The sequence below is a fragment of the Rattus norvegicus genome, chromosome 18 (assembly GCF_021556685.1).
Source record: "Rattus norvegicus strain SHRSP/BbbUtx chromosome 18, alternate assembly SHRSP_T2T, whole genome shotgun sequence".
NCBI lineage: Eukaryota > Metazoa > Chordata > Mammalia > Rodentia > Muridae > Rattus > Rattus norvegicus.
In genome coordinates, this window is record NC_141551.1 from 75,810,161 (window position 1) to 75,834,047 (window position 23,887).

Here is a 23,887-nt window from a genome sequence, read left to right on the forward strand (position 1 = left end):
CCTCATGATTCTGTTTCAGAAACAGTCTACAGAGAGCTATACCATAATGAATCTGATGCCTGACTTTGTCTATTTCAGAAATATAAAATTATTCTACCCTAACACACAGGAAATGATAACCACAAAAAACTGATCAAACACAAAGATGCTCAGAATGGTTTTAATATGAAATGTCCCCCTCTAAACTCATATGCTGAAGGCTTTGTCCCCAATGTTCAAGTACACGTGGGTACATAGACACACACACACACACACACACACACACACACACACACATATGCACATGGACAGAAAGACACATACATACACAGATACATGAATGTGCAGACCCAAGAACTTACACAGACATAACACACAGCTATATAAGCACACACAGACGTGCACATTCACAAGACACACATGCATACATGTCCACACGGACAAATCCAGACATACATGCACACAGAGACAGATATAAACATGGGTGTATATGTACACACAGATATGCACACACACACATGCACACAGAGACAGATATACACATGGGTGTATAAGCACACAGAGATATGTACACAGACAGATGGAAAGTATACGTACATATACATGTGCAAACAAATTCATTTCCATGTGTATGTAGGCCTCTCTGCGTGCCTATATGCCTACAGATTTTAAGAATATTGTGTTCCAAAATAGCAGTACTGCTAATTCTGTTCCAGCACATAGGAAGAGGAGTATAATTGGTGTATTTGTATGCAAATGCACTGTTAAGACCATTTCCCCCTTAGAAGTGGTTATTTATGTCAGCATTTTTTGCTGTGGAGCCCAGAGATGAGGGACTGAGGTCCAGCCCACAGAGCTATCCAGGAGCTGCAGGCAGTTGGAGATAACACTGCCCCTCTCCTCCTACCACCCTGTCGATTTTGAGAGCCCTTCTTCCTTCTCTGGACTGGGCCCTCCCGAGGCTTCACATCTGAGAGTCACAGTCCTCAGCTACCCAGTCCTGGCCTCCTGTTGGACTGAAACCTTCTCTAGGCTGAGACAACTCTCTACCTGGGCATTGTTCAATCTGGGTGCCAAACGGAGAGCAGACTGTCTAGAGGTAGCAATGCTATCAGTGATGGGGAAACTGAGAAGCTGATTTGAAATTCTCCTGGTCCCCGTTCCTACTTGCCTGTGGTGTAAGGAGTGTGTCACTACCATGCCATGTCCTATACCAGAAAGGTATTCAGATGTGTAGGCAAGGCGTGAAGAGAGGGCACTGGGAGCAAATGTGGCCATGCACCGTGACTCAAGGTGGATGCACTCCAAGGGTCAGGGGTCAAACAGATCCACTGAGGATTGAGTGACTGTAGATCCACTGAGGGTCAGAGGTGGACACAGATCCACTAAGAGCCATGGATGAATTTAGAACCACTGGGAGCCATATATAGACAGAGATCCACTGAGGATCAATGGTGAACACAGGTCCATTTTGGGTCAGTGGTAAATGAAGAGATAAAGATAGATCTACTGAGAGTCAGGGATAAACGCAGACTGAAGGCCAGGGATGAACACAGGCCCACTGAGGGTTAGGGGTGGGTGTAGGTCTACTGAGGATCATGGGTAAACGCAGATCCACTAAGGGTCAAGGTTAGACACAGGTCTAATGATGGTCAAGGTTAGACACAGGTCCACTGAGGGTCGAGGTTGGATGCAGGTTCACTGAGGGTCTAGGTTGGACACACAGAAGGTCAGGGTGCTCTGAACTGGTTACAGAAACTCTCAAGCTCCAGCTGTGCTCCCAGGAGTCTCTGCTGTAGTCAGCAACCTGCCCCTGGAAGGAGGGGGGATTTCACCAGCAGAGGTCAGTGCCCCGCACCCACAGGTGAAGCCAGCTTCCCCAGAAACAGCAGAAAGAACTCAAGTACCACACAGAAAGTGACCAGAAACCACACACATTCCAGATAATTAGGCTTCCCTTTTTTAAGTCCCATCTATTATTTTTATGGGTGTCGGAGTGTGAGGCGTTTCTGTGAATGTGTGTACATGTGCTTTGCAGGTGTGTGTGTGTGTGTGTGTGTGTGTGTGTGTATGTGTGTGTGTGTGCACATGTGCTCTGCATGTGTTTATGTATGTGTGTTTGCACATGTGCTCTGCATGTGTTTATGTGTGTGTTTGCACATGTGCTCTGCATGTGTTTGTGTGCGTGTGTGTGTGTGTGTGTGCGCGTGCACATGTGCTTTGCAGGTGTGTTTATGTATGTGCGCGTGCACATGTGCTTTGCAGGTGTGTTTATGTATGTGTGTGTGCACATGTGCTTTGCAGGTGTGTTTATGTATGTGTGTGTGTGTGCGAGCGAGTGCACATGTGCTTTGCAGGTGCCCATGTCTTTGGAGGTGAGAGGTGAGCATCAGCATCAGGTGATTTCTTTTACAGCTGTCCAGTTAACTTATAAAATTTTAAAAACATTTATTTGATCTTCTGTATATGGGTGTTTTCCCTATATGTATGTTTGTATGGATATGAATTACATCCATGCTTGGTACATATGGAAGTCAGAAGAGAATATTGGGTACTAGGGTGACAGATGGTTTCCACCCACCTTGTTGGTGCTGGAAACTGAAGCCAGGTCCTCACCGCCGAGCCCTCTCTCTAGTTCCCCTGACTGCCCCTGTACGTTTTGAGTTAGGGTCTTCCCTGAACCAGGCTCTCATTGATGAGCTCCAGGGAGACACTTTGCTCTGCAGTGCTGGGATTGCAGGTGTGTGCTGCTGTGACTGGCTTTACATGGACCCTAGGCATCTGGACTCAGCTCCTTACGCCTGTCTGGCAAACACTTTGCCAACTGAGATACTCTTCTGCCCCCTACATTCTACCCCTTAATTATTACGGTTTTAACTGGTGATTTCCAATTTTACCGAATAAATGGCTAATCACCTCGGGTGCAAGGCACACAGTTCAACTCTGGGGTATCTGCTGCTTCGGTGTGACACTCACACTGTACCACTGAGGGCAGCTACGCATTAGGGCCAATGCTGGCCTCTCAAAGCCCTGTCAGCCTGGTTTCCTGGCAACACTCTTTGGGGGTTATGTACAGTCCCTAGACCTGGAGCTCCTAACCCTTCCCTAAGAGCATCAGCCTCCCTCGCCTCACCGTATGCTCAGCAAATCCTTCTCAGTTTGGCACTAATGTTTTTGCATTGTCCAATAGTGACACCTCTTCCTTGTGCTCCTGCACCCCAAGACCACAGGCACCCCAACGACTGGACTCCCCATGACAATAGTTGAGACAAGTTTGGGGGGCAAGCCTGTGGCATTGTAACGGACTCGCAAACCCAAGTCTGCCCTCAGGACTATATTTTCTGCCGCCTTTCCATTGTTCTAGCAAGAACAGTATCCTGAGACAGTGTTTGGAACAGAACAGGTCTCTGGGTGACAGAAACAGCAGAGCGGGCCCAAAGACACTTCAGTGGGGCACAGATCGGGTGAGACAATTTAGACAACTTCCACATCTTCCTTAGTTTTTCTCTGTTGCGTTTTTCCCTTTAAGAGTCCTTTGAACAAAGGGTACAGGTAATTTTAGTAACTAGAAAAAGGAACGAAAGTATTCCAATTTTAGGAGAGAAAAATATCATCTTATAGCATTTTTATAGGAGAGCGCAGTCCCGTGAAATGATAACGTACCATTTTCCTGCCTCCTCACTCTGGTGGACAGCCTGGGTATGAGGCCTAAGAACAGCCTGAGGTCAGCAGAGTCAGGGCTCCTCAGGACCTCTGTGGCCCTGGGCCTGTTTGCATCATCTACAGTCGGGGCAACAAAGATGTTCCTCGTGCTATAAGTGTTGAACCCACAGGACAGAAGAAAAAAACACGCTATTGTACCTGTCCATCAACGTCTCCCAGTTGAGCGTAAGCAACACGCCATGACCTGCTACATATGATTATCTCCACAGACGCCAAGAGAGCCGTCTCCAAATACTCTGAGAGTCTAGAGTCAAAATGAGTGAACTGTCAGGCTGGGTCTGAAGCCACTCTTGTGTTTAACGGGGGAAGAAGGAAGGCCAGGAGCAGGCATATTGATGGAACAACGTTGACCTCACTTGGCAGTTCTTGAGAGCCACCAGCCAAGCGGGTAGACAGAGGTGCAGGGTGGGCAGGGAGTAGCACGAGTACCTTTATATGCAGACAAAACTGTGAGTATAGACCTCAAAAATCCAGGGGACAGGCCTTGAACGGACAAAAGAACTTATTAAAAATAGCTGCTCGTAAAACCAACAGAGGGCAAGGTGACTAAAAAAACCATCTTCTTAACATAGCAACAACAACAACAACAAAAATATAGAAAAATAATTTTCACAAGGCATGTGCACAATTTTTACCAGAAAAAAATGACAATACTCTGGAAATACTCTGGATTTGAACTGGACCAGGGGTATGGCTCAGTGGTCAAGCACTAGCTTAGTGTATGTAAGGTCCAGGGTTCCAGCCAGTTATTAGGACAGTCAGGTTCAGTACACGGACCACAGTCCTCTGTTCTTGGACAAGACAGCTTAACATTGTGATGCCGGCTCCTTTACCGCTGTGTGTATCTGTGGTGTGTGTGTGTGTGTGTGTGTGTGTGTGTGTGTGTGTGTGTACGTGCATGTGTGTGTTCATGTGTGTGCATGTTTGTATGTGTATGTATGTATGCTTGTGTGGGGGGTGTTGTGTGTGTGTGTGTGTATGCATGCTTGTATGTTGATTCATGTGTGTGTGTTGATTCATGTTTGTCTGCTACTGTGTATGTCTGTGGAGCATATGTGTATGTTTGTGTGTGTTTGTCATGAATGTATGTATGCATGTATGTTTGTGGGGGGTGTTGTGTGTGTGTGTGTGAGTATATGTATGCATGTTTATGTGTGTTGACTCATGTGTGTGCACATATGCCAGATGAGGATTCTGGGTATCCTATTCTATCACTTCTCCATCTTATTCTCTTGAGACAGGGTCTCACTGAACCTGGAGCTCTCCACTTTTGCCTGGACTGGCTGACCAGCAGACCGCAGCAGTTCTCCTGCTCCACACCCCACGTGTCTGGGGTTTCAGACATGCATGAGCCTGCCCAGCTTTTGACTGGGTGCTGCTGGTCCAAACTCAGCATCACCTACTGAGCCAAACCGCCCCCCAGCCCATGATACTTTCCTTTTGGCATTAATTTATAAACTAAATTCAGCCCTCTTCCCCCTGAAACAAAATATGCTAATTTGGATGACGACACCTTAATAATAAAGTATGAGCACTGAAGAAGCTTGAGGGAAAACGTGAACACAGAATTCTTGGTAACCGAGTGACAAAGGACCAAAACACACAGAGAAAGAGGGGGAAACAAGAGCAGGAAGTCAGAGGATACAAGTGTCCCTCAAGGGTGTCAGGAAAATGCCTGTGCTCACCCCTAGTTAGACACATGCCAACTGGCACAGCCCCAGAGCCCCTTGTCACTATGGGATGACATCCCTTTAGCTGTGAGGTCACTGTGTGCCCATGCCCTGTAGGAAGTCTAGAAGTCTTCAGTCTGTCCAACTCTAGGATTTCACTACAAAGAAACTTCAAATGCACAGGCATTCTTTGTTGCAGAGTGGTTCTGGATTGCAAATGATAGGAAAGACCCTGGGTAAGCGCGTGCTTCCACAGGGGCGCATCCGTGGAAGGAGGGTCTGGCCATCCTGGAGCAAATCTCCAGAAATATTGCTAAGGGAGAAGCCTCGGTGGGTGGGCCAGGACTGTGACGACACACACACTGTCCCTGAGGCACAGGTGGGACAGAATTTCAAAAAGGACCCAAAAAGGCATCTGTCTCTGCAGTCAGAGCTCCGATCCCACACATGCATGGACACACATAGCTATGAAAGCACAGAACCCACTAGGGCAAACGAAAGGCACAGGAAGTGGAGCAGCACACAATTCAGATTACCAGAAGACGATCATTTGAATTGTGGGCATTGAGTCAAAGATCTGTAGGTAAAAGGCTTCATCTAGTCCCAACACCTCAACGGCCCAGAACAACACTTTTTAAATGTCAAGATCATAAAGACCCAAGCAAGTCTGCGGAGCCATTGCAGAAGGGCGGGAGACCAAGAAGTATAAAGTCCTAGACAGAGCCTCACAGTGTGGCATTAGAGGGACAGGCAGTGATGGAGTGAGGTCTAATTCCACTGAGAGACACCAGCGAAGGAGGACAGTGGCTTAGAAAACCATGCAAATTCCCAATTCTTCTGCAAGTCTAAAAATAACTCAGATAAAAGTGTTTAAAATCCTAACTTTTTCTACTGGGGTCCTGAAAACAGAAGCCCCCTGAGTTAGATTTTGATGTGTTAAATGAAGTCTTCACACCCCAAACACCCATGCTGGGACTTCCTCGCAAGAATGGTCCTTCTAGAACAAAATCTCAGAGAGTGTTGTAGAGACAGAAAATGCTCAACTTAATTCATGTGGAGTCTCAATGGCCTGTGGGTAGCCCACATAATCTGGCATGAAAGGACCACACCAGAGCCCTTCCCAATTGTCAAAGGACCTAAAAGACTACAGCAGTTAAGGCAGTGTGGTGCCGGACATATTAATCAACAAAATAGAACAAAGAGCCAAGACATAGATCCTGGTGTCTTAGGAAAAGAGAATCTAGACAAGTCAGCAGGAAGTCTCCCCACAGATGGTGCTGAGAAAGGGGACATCCGTATGCAGAAGGTCAGAAAGTCCAGCCTCATACCACATAGGACACTATGACATAGGTGAACTGCATTGCACAATTACCGCAACCCCTAGCATCCAGCTTCTTTGATTGGGAACCATAATTTTTTCATGTAACATTTTTCTTGAAACATTTGACAACAATAAACTGTTTCCGAATTCAGGATGGCAAACAGTAACAAAGTCAAATATGTAACAAATCCAGGTTATTCCTGGCACGACTCATTCCCGTTGCCTTGTGCAGCTTTCTCGCAGCCCTTGGTTCAAAGCACTCAGCCTATGCACTTAGCACCATGCATGCACGACGCGTGCTATTATGCTATGCTCAACCAACGCACTCTAAAATCCCTACGCTCAGATTCATGACCACTCTATGCTATGAAACGCAGGGCTTTAAGTCTACATACAGGGCTTTCCACCCTTACAGAAATACAATGGCTTAATCACAGAAAGCACTTTTTAATATATTCCTGCCATCGTTCCTGAGCATGTTAGAGCATCCTTGGGCTGTGTTGTGTTGGACTGTTTAATTTAAAAAGCCAGTATTTCAGCTACTGACTTAAATTACTTTTTTAAAAAAAACATTAAATGACTTTTGGCTCCAGATTTGCACAAAATTTCCAACAACCTTGGAAGTTTTGAATGGTTCTACACACGTCTGCCATTTTGTACTGAACAACGCTCGCGCTAGGCAGCGTTCTTTACAATGAAGGTCGAGCGCTGGACATCTCTGAAACACACCAAAGGTGCCCTGCCACCTGCAGAACCATCTTAGCCAAGATTTAAGCTTTTTTGTAAAAATAAATAATATATATCTCAATGGTATGAAAATTTGCCTTAGTCTTTAATTAATGGTAAAAATTAGATCCAAACACCAAGGAATCTTTTTAAAAATTGAGCGTGGGTTATCAATAGATGTTTGATCTTCATATATATATGAAAAAGATTTCACATAAAAAAAAATTTCAGTTGGAAAGGTATTTCAGATGCTAAAAGCTTACGCCTCGGACTAGACCAGGCATTTATAATAAAGACAGAGCGTGGATTAGAATGCCTGCTTTGTGCTTGTGTGTGGGGAGGATTTCTATTGGGAGTAATACAGTTTTGGAACAGTGGTAATGGTTACATGACATGGTAAATGTAAGTGGTGGCGCTAAATTATACATCAAGATGGCTAAAAGCACATTCTAAAAGTACGCTCACACACACACACACACACACACACACACACACAGTGTTTTGTAAAGAAGCACAGGAGAGGCGGGGTCTAAAGCTGCAGTCCTTGCTAATTGGGCTCTGAGGCTCTATTCCGGCAGCTTGTGGAGCGGTGTGAGGCTCTTCCAGGGGTGGGGGTGGGTTGCCTGACAGAGGCTCAGGCCCAGGACCATTGCCAGAGCTGAATTCTGCTTCACGGGCCCTGCACCGTTCACCACCGAGGCACCTGACACTCCCCCATGCTGCATGGTATAATTAGGGCCCCAGTGGAACTCCTGCCCACGCCTTTGGGTAATTTGTGTGTGGGCTGCTTAGATGTTCAGGACTAGAAAACACATTTTCTAGAAGCTGTGCTTTTCCTGTGGGGATGGGCGTCCTAGCTTGTGTGACTGTACCATGCACCCCTCTCATCCCTAGAGTCTTTCACAGCTGAAGGTGCTCCAGGTGTTATCAGGTTAGAGCAATGGAGAAGGAGCATAGGATCTCCTGGCTACCACAGGCTAACCATCTTCCACCACATGGCTACCGGAGGCTCCCACAGAGAGATCTCTTCCCGGAAAATGCCTCAACTGGACTTTCTTCTCCGAGAAGCAGATTCTGTGGTGGTCCATGAGGTTTCTCTGGATTCATTATATGCCCACCTAGGGCAGGGTCACAATTGGCCTTGGGGGAATTGAGCATAGCTCTAGGAAAGAAGCTGGTAAGCGCAGTGGGGAGCGTCCAAAAGGCCCGGGAAAGGCTCAGCCTCCCTCCTGCTCCTGTTGCCCCATGCCTTCCAGGAAGGAACTGGAGAGGAACAGCTGCTGGTGACCTGAAGTCACCTCACCCTGCTTTTCACAGGCTCACAACCAGAACCGAGACACGGGGTCTTGGGTTAAGCGTTACAGGGTAAGCGCAGAGGTCTCAGGATGGGAGAGACGCTGATTGGGAGATGAGGCCTCACTCAAGTCTCAGAAAGCCAAAGAGGGCAGTTATCAGAAATAAGGCAAGGAGGATGAGAACCGCCAAGCCAATGCAATGATTGTGGGTGTGTACGGTCTGGGGACAGCCCAGGATCGCTGTGCCACTGTGTGACAACTTACAACAAGACAAGGTATGCCAGTCATCCTAATGTGACAACAGGAGTGGGGTGACAACTGTGTTGCAGTGGGCGACACTCGCTGTGATAACCAGGTGACGAGATGCCTTTTACTTCCTCCCGGAAAAGCCTTTGGGCAGTTTCTCTGCTGGGGACACACCTTCTAACTCTGGATGTGTGACCTGGTACCGGTGAGTCCCCCTCACGTTCCTACTGGTCCGAACGCCCCCGGGGCTGCTGTATCTGCCCTGGCTCCCATGTAATAGACCCTCCAAGGGTTCCATGGTCTTACGAAAGGCCCAGGGACCATCTTTTTATACCTCACTGGTCAGGACCAAGTCTTTATAGGAACAATTTAACGAGAGAGAGAGAGAGAGAGAGAGAGAGAGAGAGAGAGAGAGAGAGAGAGAGAGAGAAAATGACACATTGCTCTCCTGCCTGTGTCTGCACATGTGTTAATTATCTATTAATTCAATTTGAAACGAGCCCATTACCCATTTCTGGAAGAGAAACAGTGTGAGGGAGTTATATAAATGCCTCATTCCCACACCAATTTTGCTCAGAAAATTGATTCTGAAAGAATTTTAATTAATAATCTCCAGGAGATGAAAACGGAGAACCAGGGATGAAGTGAGCTGCCCCAGGAGGATCCTCGGAGGGCGGGAAAGGAGAGGCAGGAAGGAGGCGGGAAGGGGTCACCACATCACCCATGGATTGGGTCTGACCCGCAGGGGGCCCATGTCCACAGCAGCCTTTGGGCCTCGGGTCTGAGCTCCTCTGAAGGAGAAAGAGCCGACCTGACATCTCTGTAGAACCCTCCCTGCCCAGCCTTTGCAGAGCAACGAATGTGTGGCCATGGTCTTCCCTTCAAAGTCCAGCCCCTTCTCTGCTGGACACTGCTTCTGAGGTAATTCTATCTGTGCAGGACTTTTTACTAAACCCGTGTGTGGTGTGTGGACACATCACTCTCTGCAGGTTGAGATTCCCCACACCTGTCATGGAGAAGACCCAGCACCCTCCAGCCAGGTCTCACAAGGGTCACTTCCTGCAAAGCCATAGAATATCTTTTACCGTTAGGAGGTGACAGGGACACCAGCGTGCGCCATTTCTCTCCACAGTCTGCCTCACCTTTCTCTTTTATAGACTACAATCTCCTGTTCCGTTGATCCACGAGTCCTTCCAGTACATGATCGATACTACTATGGAGACAATGGTGGCTACAGAGTAAGTGTGAATACAGCTGGAATGGCTCTAGACAGGGTTCTCCCTTTGGGGTGCTCTTTTTGGGGGGGGTGTTTTAGAGCCTGTACTTTCCCTGTGAACTTCAGAATAAGCATGATATACCTACATATATTATGTCTGTATTTCCTTTAGAAAACCCTATGGGGACATTCCCACAAGTTGTGTTTAACCTACCCATCAGTCCGAGAGGCAATACATGTACCGTGATCTTCTTTCCATGAGCGTGGTCTAACTTTTTATTTTCCTGCCCTTTTTCTGGGGTGTTGAGGATTGGACCCAGGGCCGTATGCATGTCCAATATCCCTGCCTTACACCCCCAGGCCCCTGATATCCTCAAGCAACATTTCTAACTTGCAGCATTCAGACTGTGGGAGTTCTGTATCATGTGGACCCCTGTTTAGCTTTGTGTAGAATGGTTGGTTGTAAATGGCCTTCTACACAGCTCCTCCCCTTCCCTCGTGCTGAAGCCTGAACTGCACGCCAGACAAGCACTGCACGTTTGGTGTTAAAGATCAAGGTTTTGGGGTTGGGGATTTAGCTCAGCGGTAGAGCGCTTGCCTAAGAAGCGCAAGGCCCTGGGTTCGGTCCCCAGCTCCAAAAAAAAAAAAAAAAAAAAAAAAAAAAAAAAAAAAAGATCAAGGTTTCCATACACAAGTGTGAGTTCTCACTCACTCACCAGCTCTGGGAATTTGGGGGGCCGAGTTTGCTGGGATGTATGTTTCTTGGAGCAATCATGTTATTTGTAAACAGAGATTGCTCCTCCTCCTCCTCCTCCTCCTCTTCCTCCTCCTCTATTACCTGCATATCTGTCATTTCTCCCACTGTTCTTTACTGAGGAGCAGTAGTGGGAGGAGTGGGAGGGGCATCCTGGCCTTCTTAATCCTAACGAGAGCCTTCAATCCTCACTTTGAGCCCTTCATATCCTCTCTCTCTCTCTCTCTCTCTCTCTCTCTCTCTCTCTCTCTTTCTCTCTCAATCCCTCCCTCCCTCCTTCCCCCTCCCTCTCTTTCCCTCTCTGTCTCTCTCTGTCTGTCTTTCTCTCTCCCCTCCCTCTCTTTCCCTCTCTGTCCCCCTCTCTGTCCCCCCTCCCTCTCCCTCCCTCCCCCACCCTCTCTTTCCCTCTCTGTCTCTCTGTCTCTCTCCTCCTCCCTCCCCCTCCCTCTCTTTCTCTCTGTCTCTGTCTCTGTCTCTGTCTCTCTCTCTCTCTCTTCTCCCTCCCTCCCTCCCTCTCCCTCCCTCTCTGTCCCCCTCTCTTCCTCTCTCTCTCCCCCCCCTCAAGTTGAGAGATTTATGAGAACGTTCATTCTGATTAGACGTTGGGTTTTGTTGAGGGCTCTTCTACATCAGCTGTGGCCTTCCTGCCGACGTGGCAGAATATATTAACTGCTTTTTAAATGCAAGCCAGGCAGCCTGCCCGTGAGAGTTATAGTTGGGTCATAAGGTAGACCTGCTGATCGTTTTCTGAGGAACTGCCAGACTGGTATCCACAGCCTCGCCAATTTGCACTCTACATGTAGTTACTCAGTTTCCCCAACACCATTTGGTACAGACGCTGTCTTTTGTTCAGTGGGTGTGTCGGTCATCTTTGTCAAAATGCGAGCAACCACGAATTCTAACGAGTCCTTAGCTGCGTCCCATTGTTCAATGTGTCTATCATGTGCTAGTAGCATAGTGTTTTTATTTATGGTTTTGTAGTATAGCTTGGAATTGGGTGTGGTGACACCTTCAGCTGTATTCTTATTGTATCGGACTGTTTATTGTTTGTTCTATTGTTTTTTGTTTGTTTGTTTGTTTGTTTGCTCTCCGGAGTCATTTGCCCTCCCATATGAATTTTACAATTTTAAAAAATTTCCTCAAAGAATGGCATTTGAATTTTTGATGGAAATTACATTCAATCTGTAGATTGCTTTGAGAAGGATAGCTGTTTTCACAATATCGCTGAAGACATTACATACAATGGTCAAAAGACGTGGAGAAATCCGGTTGGTACTAACCTTGAAGCCTGTTTCCTGTTGCCTAGCTTGAGTAGGATGTGGGGGAAAGTCCTCAGTAGTCTGTGAACTGTGGGACCTGCAGTCATGGTTTATGACCGTGGGTAACAGAACAACAGTGGCACAAATGTCATGAGGATAACCAACCGCTTTCTGATTGGATCTAAGGCCAAGAGGAACACATGCCTGGCATTACAATCTGGTCAAGAACCTACAGATGAGTATCTCACAGGCTTCAGGGGTGAACCAACTACTAGTATTCTGCTAAATCAACATCATATCAAAGGGTCCTGTATATTCATTTATCTCTACCCATCTATTAGCACAGATCTCATAGCTCCTCAGAGAAGTTTCTTTCTGAAGCTGAAGGCGGTTAACAGAGACAGGCACTTACTGGTCAAAGTCCAGAGAAGTGTCTGTGGAGCGTTCAGCTACAAATGGGACACTTATCTCACACCTCCTCCTCTAGGCTCAGGGACTGTGGAAGAGGGGGCTGAAAGACTCTAAGAGCCAGAGGTCAGGGATGGTGGGACGAACAGTGTCTTCTGACGTGACAGGACCACTGAACTCGTGTGCCCAGCTGCTGTGGCTGCCTGTGCAAGACCAAGGCAATCAACATCGTAGCTGACAGTTGATGATTTTGAGAGGAGACGGGTAGTTTTCTTTAGTGTGTGCTTCTTAGCAGGTTGACCAAACTGCAGGGGTATATGAGCAACACGAATTGGAGTGACTAGGTTATTAAAAATGAAGAGAGAGAGAGAGAGAGAGAGAGAGAGAGAGAGAGAGAGAACACCAAGTCACCAAGTTTGGGAGAATAGAGGAGTGGGGAAGTTAGGAGGAAGAGTAGGGAGGCGAATATCATCAAATTACACTGTATGAATTCTCAAAGAAATAATAATATTATTTTAAGGTGTGTCGTTCGATGTTTAGCTGTTGCCTTTCTGTTCTTCTTGCTTCTGCACACTTGTGTCTGTCAACTGGCTTTGAGGTCTGTAGGCATTACCTAGGTGCCTTTCTGCTACCATTTCTTTCTAGGAACAAATAATAAAATAATGTGTGTGTTCATAGTTCTGGCATCGTTACATAGGTCCCTGTAACTAAACATCTTTCTCCGAGTCTATTTTTCTTCCTTCTTTTGTTTTGAGGCTTCACGTGTTCCAGGCTAGCCTTTGGCTCACTACTTAGCCAAGGGTGGCCTGAGCTCCTGATCCTCCTGCCCTCTCCTATGCCAGGCCTCTCTCATTTTCAAATATCCCTTTAAAGGTGTCCCATTGTTTTTTTTTTTTTTTTTTTTTTTTTTTTTTTTTTTTTTTTTTGGTTCTTTTTTTCGGAGCTGGGGACCGAACCCTGGGCCTTGTGCTTCCTAGGTAAGCGCTCTACCACTGAGCTAAATCCCCAGCCCCCACCTTGTTTTTTAAAAGAAGATTTATTTTATGTGTGCAAGTACACTGTCACCAGAAGAGGGTATCGGATCCCATGACAGATGGTCATGAGCCACCATGTGGTTGCTGGGAATTGAACTCAGGACCTCTGGAAGAGCAGTCAGTGCTCTTAACCGCTGAGCCATCTCTCCAGCCCTTTGCTCCGTCTTTTATCTTTGGCTATTTCTAAGTTCCCCCCTTCTCCTCCCTTCTCCTCCCTTCTCCTCCCTCCTCCTCTCCCTCCTCCTCTCCCTCCTCCTCCTTTCCTCCTCCTCCTTCTCTTCACTCCTCCCCTTCTCCTCTTCCTTTTCTTTAAAAAAAAAACCCTCAGTTTGGATAGATTAAAACAAAGAAGACATGAAAAGACAAAGAGGACTATTTAGGAAGACGACAGGGACCCGATGAGGAGATACAAGAAGAGGTAATTGGGAGCTGTGAGTAAGACTAAGACACATTACACATGCAGGTAACTGTCATAATAAACCCATTAGTACACTTATTATATGCTAACAAAACTAGACAGAAAACCTCAGATAGACAGAACATCTTCCCATGTGAGATCAGGGCCCCATTAAATCCCGGCGGAATCTTATGGATGGAAAGTGTAAAGCTTTCACAGAAGGAAGCTTCCAGAAACACAGCAACTATGTAGACAGTTAAATTCTGGACTAGGTGAGCCCACTTGCTGTTTCACTCTTTGAAATAATTAAGTAGTCACAAGACCTGAGTCAGGAAGAAAGGGCTGGGGTTCACTCAGAAGATGTGGGATCTGGATGCCCCTTAATAGCATGGTTTTTCTCTGTAGATAAACATCCCAACCTCAGGATTTGATAACATCTTAGTATGAGGGTGTGCAGAGAGACACATGTGATTTCCGAGTGTTGAGTGTGCAAAAAGCTAACCCTGGAACCAACCTGGGCAGGAGACCTCTGTACTTGGGTAGGTTTCTAACCCCTAAGACCTCTCCAGTCTGAGAGTCTGAGTTTGAGGGCAGAAGTTTAAGACTTTACTCACATTCACACAGTCATAGAGGAGGGGGTGCATCCCCGTTGGTACCCTGCGGCCCTGCACAGATTCTGGGTATGGGAGGATGTCAGGAAAGAAAATGGTAGAAACATTCCACTTAATTAATCTTGATGTTCTAGCCCTGGGCCAAGGCACATTGTTGAAAACTGACTTCCCTGCGCTGCGAAGGAACTCGGGGACATGTTTTCCTCCTTATTAATTTGCCAGGAGAGATGTGTATGTCTGGCCTCTGTGTCAGCCTGAAGAGAGCCACAATGCAGTCTAAAGGCGGCTCCCCTGAGACAGGGCACAATGCAGCTCTGTCACTAAATTAACGCTCTGAGGAAGAAGTAGCCAGTGTTCCCCAGCTCCCTCCTAGCAAGGATGAATTCTGCCAGCACTTTTCTGGAAAGCACCAGGAAGCTGAAGAGGGGGCTCGGTGGGTAAAGTATTCAGTGTACAAGCATGAAGACCTGAGTTTGGATCCCCAGCTCCCATGCAAAATCAAGGGGTGCACCTGTAGCCTTAACACTGGCTGGAGGAAGGCTACAGACAGACAAACCCTAGGACTTTGCTGGCCGGTCAGTTAGCACCTCCCACCTCCAAAAGCAAAGAGCACAACAGAGGAAGATACTCAATGCTACCCTCTGGCCTTCACATCCCCCTCAACAAGAAACCCGCTTGTAACACACACACACACACACACACACACACACACACACACACACACGGAGACTCACTTAGGACCCCTATTTAGAATCCACATTGCCAGGCCTCACCTTCACCACCCTGAGGTAGTGAGTCCTCAAGGGCAAGGCCTGAGATGTAATGGCCAAGTGGTTTGTATGTAAGGATGTCAGGACGTCTGGAGGACCCTCAGATACCTCTTCCTTGGGAGGTGGAACAGGGAGTAACAACACAGGAGACACAGAAACTGAACAGGCCCAACCGATGGAGGAAGTTCCCGGAGTTGGGAAGTCACAGGGAGAGCGGAGCCAAGAGTCAGGCACAAGTGGATCCCACAGCCCTTCCCACCACAGCCAAACCTTGACAAAAATAAATCTGCCTCTTAGAGATGGAATTTAGTTAGATCTGCCCCCGTATTCACAACAGCCAGACGGTTTGGAGGCCTAGTGGAGCCTCTGAATTCTAGCCTTTGATTTCAAGACACCACTCAGGTCTAGGCTAAGATTTAAACACCATCATTTAAATGTCTACAGTTAAGAACATTGGTGAGACTACCCAAAGAGTACACATGGACAGACCCATGGCTCCAGCTGCATATGTAGCAGAGGGTGGCCTTGTTGGGCACCAATGGAAGGAGAAGCTCTTGGTCCTGCCAAGGCTGGATCCCACAATGTAGGGGAATGTCAGGGTGGGGAGGCGGGAAGGAGGGGTGGTTGAGGAGGGGGAACACCCTTATAAAAGAAGGGGAGGGGGGATGGGATGGGAGCTTATGGACAGGAAACCGGGAAAGGGATTAACCTTTGAAATATAAATAAAAAATGTAAAAAAAAAAAAAAAGAATATTGGTGAAAATCACTGAGTTCCCCGGCCCTGGCCTGAATCCTGCGTTCCTCCCTGGAGCCCAGGTCTTGGGGAACTACCTCGGTGGGAGCAGAGAAAACGCTAACCTAAGAGGTGTGTCAGGGACAGTAATAGAGAGGGAGCTGTGCCCAAGGCCCAAGAGCCACTGGAACCTTTGCTGGTGTGTCTGTTACTCTACAGAATCCCTTGCTCAGCAGAAGGAAGTGACACAAAGTGTTTCTGCACACATAGACATTTCCATTAGTCTTTTTCTAAACTCGCCATGAAATTAAAACGGGTATTTCTAAAGGGATGTGGTTTGTGTTTTACTCATGAACAAATCTCTCCAAAGCTGGAGTGCAGGGACGTCATCTGGGGCAGCCACATGATTCCAGGACGGAGGTCCACATGAATACTGCAGACTGCCCCACATCTGTGGACGCCAAGACCCAGGTTTGCAGAACCTGTATCCGCAGAGGACTGTCGCTATGGGCTAGATGATAGATGGCCGCTTCACCATCTGAGTTATTTAGAAAGGGGGGAAAGGTGACCCCAAACCTCATCATGTCTGCCGCAGCCTAAGCCCCTCAACTCAGAGATTCTAGGGCCTGCAGGTGTTTCCTGGAGGATGAAGGACTGGTCCCTCCCTAGCCTGACTAAGCCTCTCTGGGAAAAGGAACTTTTGAAGTTCTGCTTAAGAAAGTTGATGGGGCTGGAGAGATGGCTCAGCTATTAAGAGCACTGACTGGTCTTCCAGAGGTCCTGAGTTCAATTCCCAGCAACCACATGGTGGCTCACAGCCATCTGTAATGGGGTCTGATGCCCTCTTCTGGTGTGTCTGAAGACAGCTACAGTGTACTCATATAAATAAAATAAAAGTTTTTTTAAATCACACACACACACACACACACACACACACACACACACACATATGAAGAAAGTGGCTTGAGAGACTCATGATGTTTCTTTGCAACAGAAAAGGGATCCCAAGTGCCTCAAGCTCGGGAAGATGAAGACGAGATCCTGTCAAAGGCAGTTCTGACTCAGCCTCTCTGGGGTAGGGGTGCTGCAAGCCTTAGCTCCTGTCAGACACTGTGGAGGCTCCAGTGAAGCAGACCGTAGCAACATGGTTGCTCTTCTCATGATATGGGTGCAGGGGCCAACTGAAGGCAGTCTCTATTTCGGCAGATACTCCCACTCTAGCAGTGGGGACAATGTCCCCGGATGGCGTTATCTCAGAATGCTCCTATTCTTCATCATCCGTGGGCACTGAGCTTCAGACCCAAAGGGCCATTCTGAACCAGAGACCAACCTCATCATTCAGATCTGGTCACCTTCAGCCACCCACACAATCAGTGCCACACATCTGCTCCCCCCGCCCCGAGTCTGCCCCCACACATCCACATAGAGTTTCTGAGCCAACAGCACCTCCCACTCCAGACAGCCCTGGGCTCATCCTGCCCTCTGGGGACCTGGTGAGACACACTTCTTTCAGAAAACAAGCCCAGAACTAGGGGTGAAGAGGACCCCAAGCCTCATCTGCCTCAACCCTTCCCCCTCCAACTCAGAGACGCTGAGGTCCTGCGCTTGCCAGGGTAAACCCCAGCGTTTTATCATTTCCTACCAACCTCTGTGTTTTACAGGACCTACTAATTACAGCACACACACCTGTAATTATGATAATGCTGCCCCCAGCCATACACTAGGTAGAAGCTCTTAATTATAACTCAAACAATTAATCAACCGGCACACACCTTCTGAGCATCTGGCCCACGCAGGGCTCTGCTAGGCACCAGGAAAAGAAAACCACACAGTTCCAATCCGTGTCGGCCTGGAACTCACTCGCCTCTCCTCCATTGCCTCCACAGACACCCAACTTCTCTTTGCTTGTTTTGTTTTTAATGATGGCAATCTCAAGGCAGGAGAACGACTCAGAGGGAATCTATCAACTGGCCTTGGAAAACTGTCATCAGTCTCCCCAAAAGAGACCCAGAAACCACAGCCTTCTTTGGACAGCACTGCATGTGCCTGGTGTCTCTGCGTGTGTGGTACAGAGCAGGGACCTCCAGGCAAGTGGGTTTCACTTCTGCATGCACCACAACGCCCCCAGGATTCATAGCGTAAGAGAGCAAAACAATCCACTGACGGGCTACGGAAGGCAGCCAGAGCCCAGTGAAAGTCCTAGCCCAAGAGGGAAGGTCCTCCTGGAGAGAGGGACAGAGAGGAAAGACAGCCATTGCCTCTGGGCCTTGTGAATCCCTCCTGACACTGGGAGAAATGAAAGTTACTGTTGAAGGCAAGTTCCTGCTCTGGTGGGTTTACTTAACTGACCCAAGGGCAGGGCCACAATGTGATCCACTACTTAGTCACTCTCAAGAGTTCCATACTGGATGAAAATTCATTATTCACAGCATGCCATTGCTCCAAATGCTGTCCTAACCTTTTTTAGCCAAGGGCAAAGGAGGGGACAAAAGAGAGCAGAGGCTGTGGGGAGGAGTTCTGGAACCTCCAGGGACCAAGAAGAAGGCTGAATCCTAATCTCCCAGGTCCAGGAACAGGAGAATTTGGACTTGACCAAAAGGGTCTCCGAGGACAGTACATGAGCCCAGTGCTTTCTCAGGGCAGTGCTTCAAGGGTCAGAAGTCTTGGAATGGAGGGGCTTCCAAACTACATAAGCATTCGATGGCAAACGTAAGTGGGATCCCCCCCAAGAATCGCGAGGTTGGACGATCATCCTCGGGCGCATAGGAAGCAGCTCACCGTCCGCGCACACGCCAGCCAGTCCAGTCTCAGACCCCCTCAGCAAACAGCACTCCTCACTCCGGGCGCCACTGTCCGGACCAGACGTTGCTGTCCGAGCCGGAGAGGACAGAGAGTTTGCAGAATTCGAACGCGGGAGCCAGGACCCACACCCAATTCACACCCGCAACCCTGAGAGGTTACAGAGGCAAGGTGGTAGGACACCCGCGCGTGCAAAGCGCGTGAACGCGCGACTGCGCGTGTAAAGGGTGGTGCAACCAGAAAGGGAACCAGAGCCGCGGACTCCCCCCAGTCACCTGTCCGCCGAAGCCGGTGCGCACAGCCTTCAAGCCCTGTCGCGTCCCGTCCGGTCCGCGAGAGCCCTGGCCGCCTCTCGGGGACCCTGGGCCCCGCCGCCGGGTGCGAACCTCCTTCGCCCTTCTCTCTCCTTCTTACCCGGGCTCCGGTAGAACCGACGCGGCCAGACGGGACGGCAGCAAGACCCAGCCTCCGGCAGCCGCCAGAAGCTCCATGAAAGCGCAGCACGCGGCCAAGCCCAATCCTCCGGCTTCCAGCGCGGGGAGCGCGGGCGGCCCCACTCCGCTTGCCCCAGCCCAGCCCGACCCCTCGAGCGCCCCTCCATGGGCTACGGCGCCCGCAGCGCGGCCAGCCACCCGAACTGAGCTGCGTTCCCGCCAGTGGCCGCCCGCGGACAGGTGTCTACTCTCCGCTCGGACCCGGGCCCCGCTGCACAGACCTCTTTCGCAGCTACGCCCCTGTCCCCGAGCGGTCCCAGGGACTCTCGGAACAGACTTGGGTCACGCAATGTAAATTCAACTTTACCTCCTGCCCGGGCTCCCGGCTGCTTGCTCCGCGTGCCCTGCCGTGGCTCTCCTCCGGGTGGAGCGCAGCGTCCCCAGAGCCCACTGCTCAGAGTCCGGCACCGCCCCGTGAGCCGCCCCCAGGCCGCCCTGGCCAGCGCGTCCCGGCTACGGTAGCGCGGCGCCCCCTCGTGCCCAGCGGGTCCCAGGGAGAGGCCCCCCACTGTGGCTTTGGGCATTGTGTGGGACCGTGGAGGGACAAGGGCGTGACTTCCACACCCAGGCACTCAAACACATGGGCTTCTATACTCACATTCGACCGCACTCAAAAAGGCACGCGTAGCTACACAGGCGCACACACATGAACTCACATGCTCACTAGAACACACATTCACCACTCATATATACCTGAGGGTACTCATACAATCACATAGGCACACACACATGGTTTATGCCTAAGTACTTGTCCCCCTCCCCCCCACACACATGGGAGCTAACAACAGTGCACACACATAATGAGACACCCTGGTGTGCACACGCACACGTACCTGCACAGGCTCATGCCAAGTAAGGAAGTCATTCATTCAGACCCCATGCCCTATGAGAGGTGTGGACTGACCACTCCAGTGCCACGCTCCAGGAAAGGAAACAAGTTCTTCCTAACAAACTCCAGAGACATCAGAAGGATGAGCTGTAGGTTTCCAGTCTATGGACAAGTCCCAACTGTGCAGTCTGGAGACACAAACCAAGCAGAAGGTCTGTGATTTTTCCTATAACAGGGGCCTTTTATAGAACAGGTGGCCAGATGCCTCTTGTGGCCACTGTGTCGCTGTTTGCATGGAGATGGTAATGTCCCTTTCCAGCTTCTGGCCTGGATTAGGCCTGGATTAGGCTGTTTTCTCCTTGGAAACCATTCGTTGGATTTAGAGCCCAGGAGCCCAGGCACTGTAACAACCCAGAACCCAGGCCACCATGTCCCTTCCACAGGAAATGACTGCTTCTGGGATCCTGGGATCTGTGCCCTTTGAGACAGTTCTGTTTGTCAACACAATCTGTCTCTGGGGGCAGATGCTCCTGGCCAGCCCTCTAGATACTCAGTTACAGAGGCGGAGGCCACTGGGAATGCCTCTGATGCATTGATAAGAAGATTGAGAAGCAAGGCAACTCTCAGGAAGCCCCGGCCAGTGCCCAGCTGCTCTGTTTCCACAGCTACAGAGGGATCCAGGCGAGTCCTGGGCCTCTTATTGTCTGGCCCTGTACTGGCCAGGTCCAGCTGCACCCTAGCCACCCCTTTTAGACCCTTACTTTGTGCCAAGTCCCTGGATCACAGTGATCACACAGAGGAACTAGCCTGTCTCCCTCTCCCCCTTTTGCAGACTGTACCTGTGTGTATTCTGCCAAACCACTCACTATCCTGCCACTCAGAACATTTGCAGACAGCCCTGGCTCCGCTCTCCAAGTCTTTACATCTCATCTGGTCAGTCGTTGGGATTAGTTTCCCTGAGCCGATGAAAACTTCAGGGTGGTATTATTATTATTATTATTATTATTATTATTATTATTATTTGCTATTCTTCTTCTTCTTTGAAATATACATTACAGTTTGTTCCTATTAAACTTTACCTCATTCATTTTTATTTCCCCTTTTGGTGAGCCTGTCAGATGCCATAGAACCTTAGATTTACTCTGTTTCCTTATCTCCTTGGACAGATAGAAACTTGACTGGTTGGGTGGCTCATCCTTAGTATGGGTCTTGTCTTTAAAAGCACGCACACACACACACACACACACGCACACACACATGCACACACACGTGTGCTGTAACACAGCACTGCACCACAGTGATGTCAGTGTTTCTGACAAGAACCATCATCTGTGGGCCAAGGTTTCACACTAGCACCAATGCTGGTCCCCACTTGGCTATTCTATTCATCCAGCATTTCCTATGTGTTTTAGAAGGATGCCAGCATTGACTTCCTGTCCTTTGAAATTGAAATCTAATTGGTGGCACACTTAAACTGGTGAGTCAGTCTGCTACCAGTGTCACGCACGTACCAAAACAGAACAGGAAAGACACCCTAACGTGATTTCACCCCCAGTATCCACTGCTCCCATCTGTGCTTTGGAGATCAGTGCAAGTAAGCCCTGGTTGCATAGGAGTCCGTGTATCCTTTACCTCTCTCTGAGTGTCCTTGCGTGTAGACTGAGAGCAATGGTGAGAGTTCAGTGTTGTTCCCTTTGCTAAGCTAATGAGTTAATGGGAATGCCAGGCCCGCTGGCAACAGAGAAAAAGGTTACAAAAACACCGAAATAAAAGTTACGTGTATTGCAACAATGTTTCAGGGGTGTTGCTACACCTGAGGGATCTTGAGACGTAGGATTCAGTAGACATGGTTACCAGTCCAGCTTCCTGCCCCAGGACCCATGGTATCTTGGGCAGCTCCACAGAAAGTGATTAGGGAGGACACAGGACACTGTTGGCTGGGTAGCCCTGGGAAGTTGATGGGAGGCGGTGGTGAATCTGCCAACATGGGCTTATGCTGCAAATTTGCTTTGGTTTTCCTAAATGATATGAAGTTGATGTTTGGGTGAGGTTTGTGCTTTGGGAAAGCCACGGTTTTATGAAGGAGTAATGTTTCAGAATGGTTTCTGTCTAGAGAAGATAATTATAGAAAAATTCAACTTGTGAAAAAAAACCACAAAAGGGAACATAGCAAACTTCCTGCAGCTCTGTCATCCAAACTTCACCACTGTTAACATTTTGGCACCAATTTTGACATCAAAACATCCTAGTCATTTTTACATAAAGAATACTTTTGGTTCATTAATATAAAAAATAATATTATAACATATGCTGGTTTCACCACCAAACAGGCAGCACACGCCCCTAGCGTTTCCACTGTCCCACAGGAAAGTTAAGAGTTACTTAAACAGAATTCCAGTCTGTGACTTGTACCAGGCCTTATTAATTGACACGGTATTCTCTCCAACATTCCACTCTCAAAGATCTTTACCTTCACAGACATATTTGGGTCCCTTTCATGACTACGTTAACATATTACCAAAATCCAACTGGTGTATTGCTAGCAAATAATTACAGAAGTAAATGGTGCCTGGATCTGAAATTGAAAATTGATTTCTTTGAAGAAATAGGAAATTATGAGCATGTTTGCCTCTCCGTCTTTGCAAACACTGGCCTGTGGGGCAGGGACATATTTTATTTTTACATCATTGATCCTTTGCACAGAGCCTGTGGTGAGTGCTTGTAAGTTAAGTGGTTTGCCTCAGTGAGGAGATGAGTGGATACTGTTGTAAGTTGCATGTCATAAAGTAAATAGAGGCACAATAAACTTGTAGAAACAGTGAGCCCATAAAGATTAGCATACCAGGGAACTGCAACCCGGAAGTTGCCTCAGGAACCAAGGGAGGCTGTTACAAGACCAATCAATACAGGGGAGCAAACAACAGAAGTCTGATTGGCCATGATGGTGGAACGGCATAGACAGCGTCTCTCTCTGCTGGAAAGCACTTGTTACGTAACACGACTGCCAGAGCTTAGGCTCTGTTTCTCTTTAACACAGGCATTTGCGAGTCACAGCCAAGTGTTCCTGGTGTTTGCAAACCGAGTGTGCTGGGTCACTTCAGAGGCCTGCCTGGTTCCGTCTGCTCAGGATTCTTCAGGCTTGGGACTCCATTTTTATCTAACATGAGCGCATATCAAGTTTCTTTCGTTGCTGGCGTTTTTCTAAATCGGTGGTTTTTCTCCTAGACATTTAACTATACTTTTCACTTCTTGGCTGCTTTTCAAAGGAAGATGATCTTCTTCGTTCTGTTGCTATTAACAGTTCCAATGAGATCCAATTAGACACTGTGCACTTTGCAGTGGGCAGTTCTGTGGCTCTTACCAGGTTCATAGCCACCTCTAAGGTTTTCTATGCCTGTCGTCCATAAAGGAACTCTGGACCCTTCTCCCACTCTGGGTACTTGTGGTCCTTTCTGTTCATCGTGTCTCTTTCTGGATCAGTGCTTGCGGAGCCTGAAAGAGCTTGTTCCCTTGGGCCATGTATGCAACCTGCTCTTGGCCAAATGTCCACGTAGGGCACTTGTGTTCTTTTCTAAGTCTGCCTTTCTCTGGAGTCCCCATGGTTCTGGATGACACAGCTCTGC

The 23,887-nt window shown here is 48.4% G+C and overlaps 1 protein-coding gene across 4 annotated transcripts in view; it reads right to left on the bottom strand.

Moving 5' to 3' along the window:
• The window catches only part of Kcng2 (potassium voltage-gated channel modifier subfamily G member 2), a 67,612-nt gene extending 46,920 nt beyond the window's left edge, over nt 1-20,692 (bottom strand). The window contains exon 1 of one of the 4 annotated variants that reach the window (XM_087592708.1): nt 20,269-20,692. The gene's annotated coding sequence lies outside the window, so the exon portion shown is untranslated. 4 annotated transcript variants of the gene reach the window in all.
• Between the last annotated feature and the right edge of the window lie 3,195 nt (nt 20,693-23,887).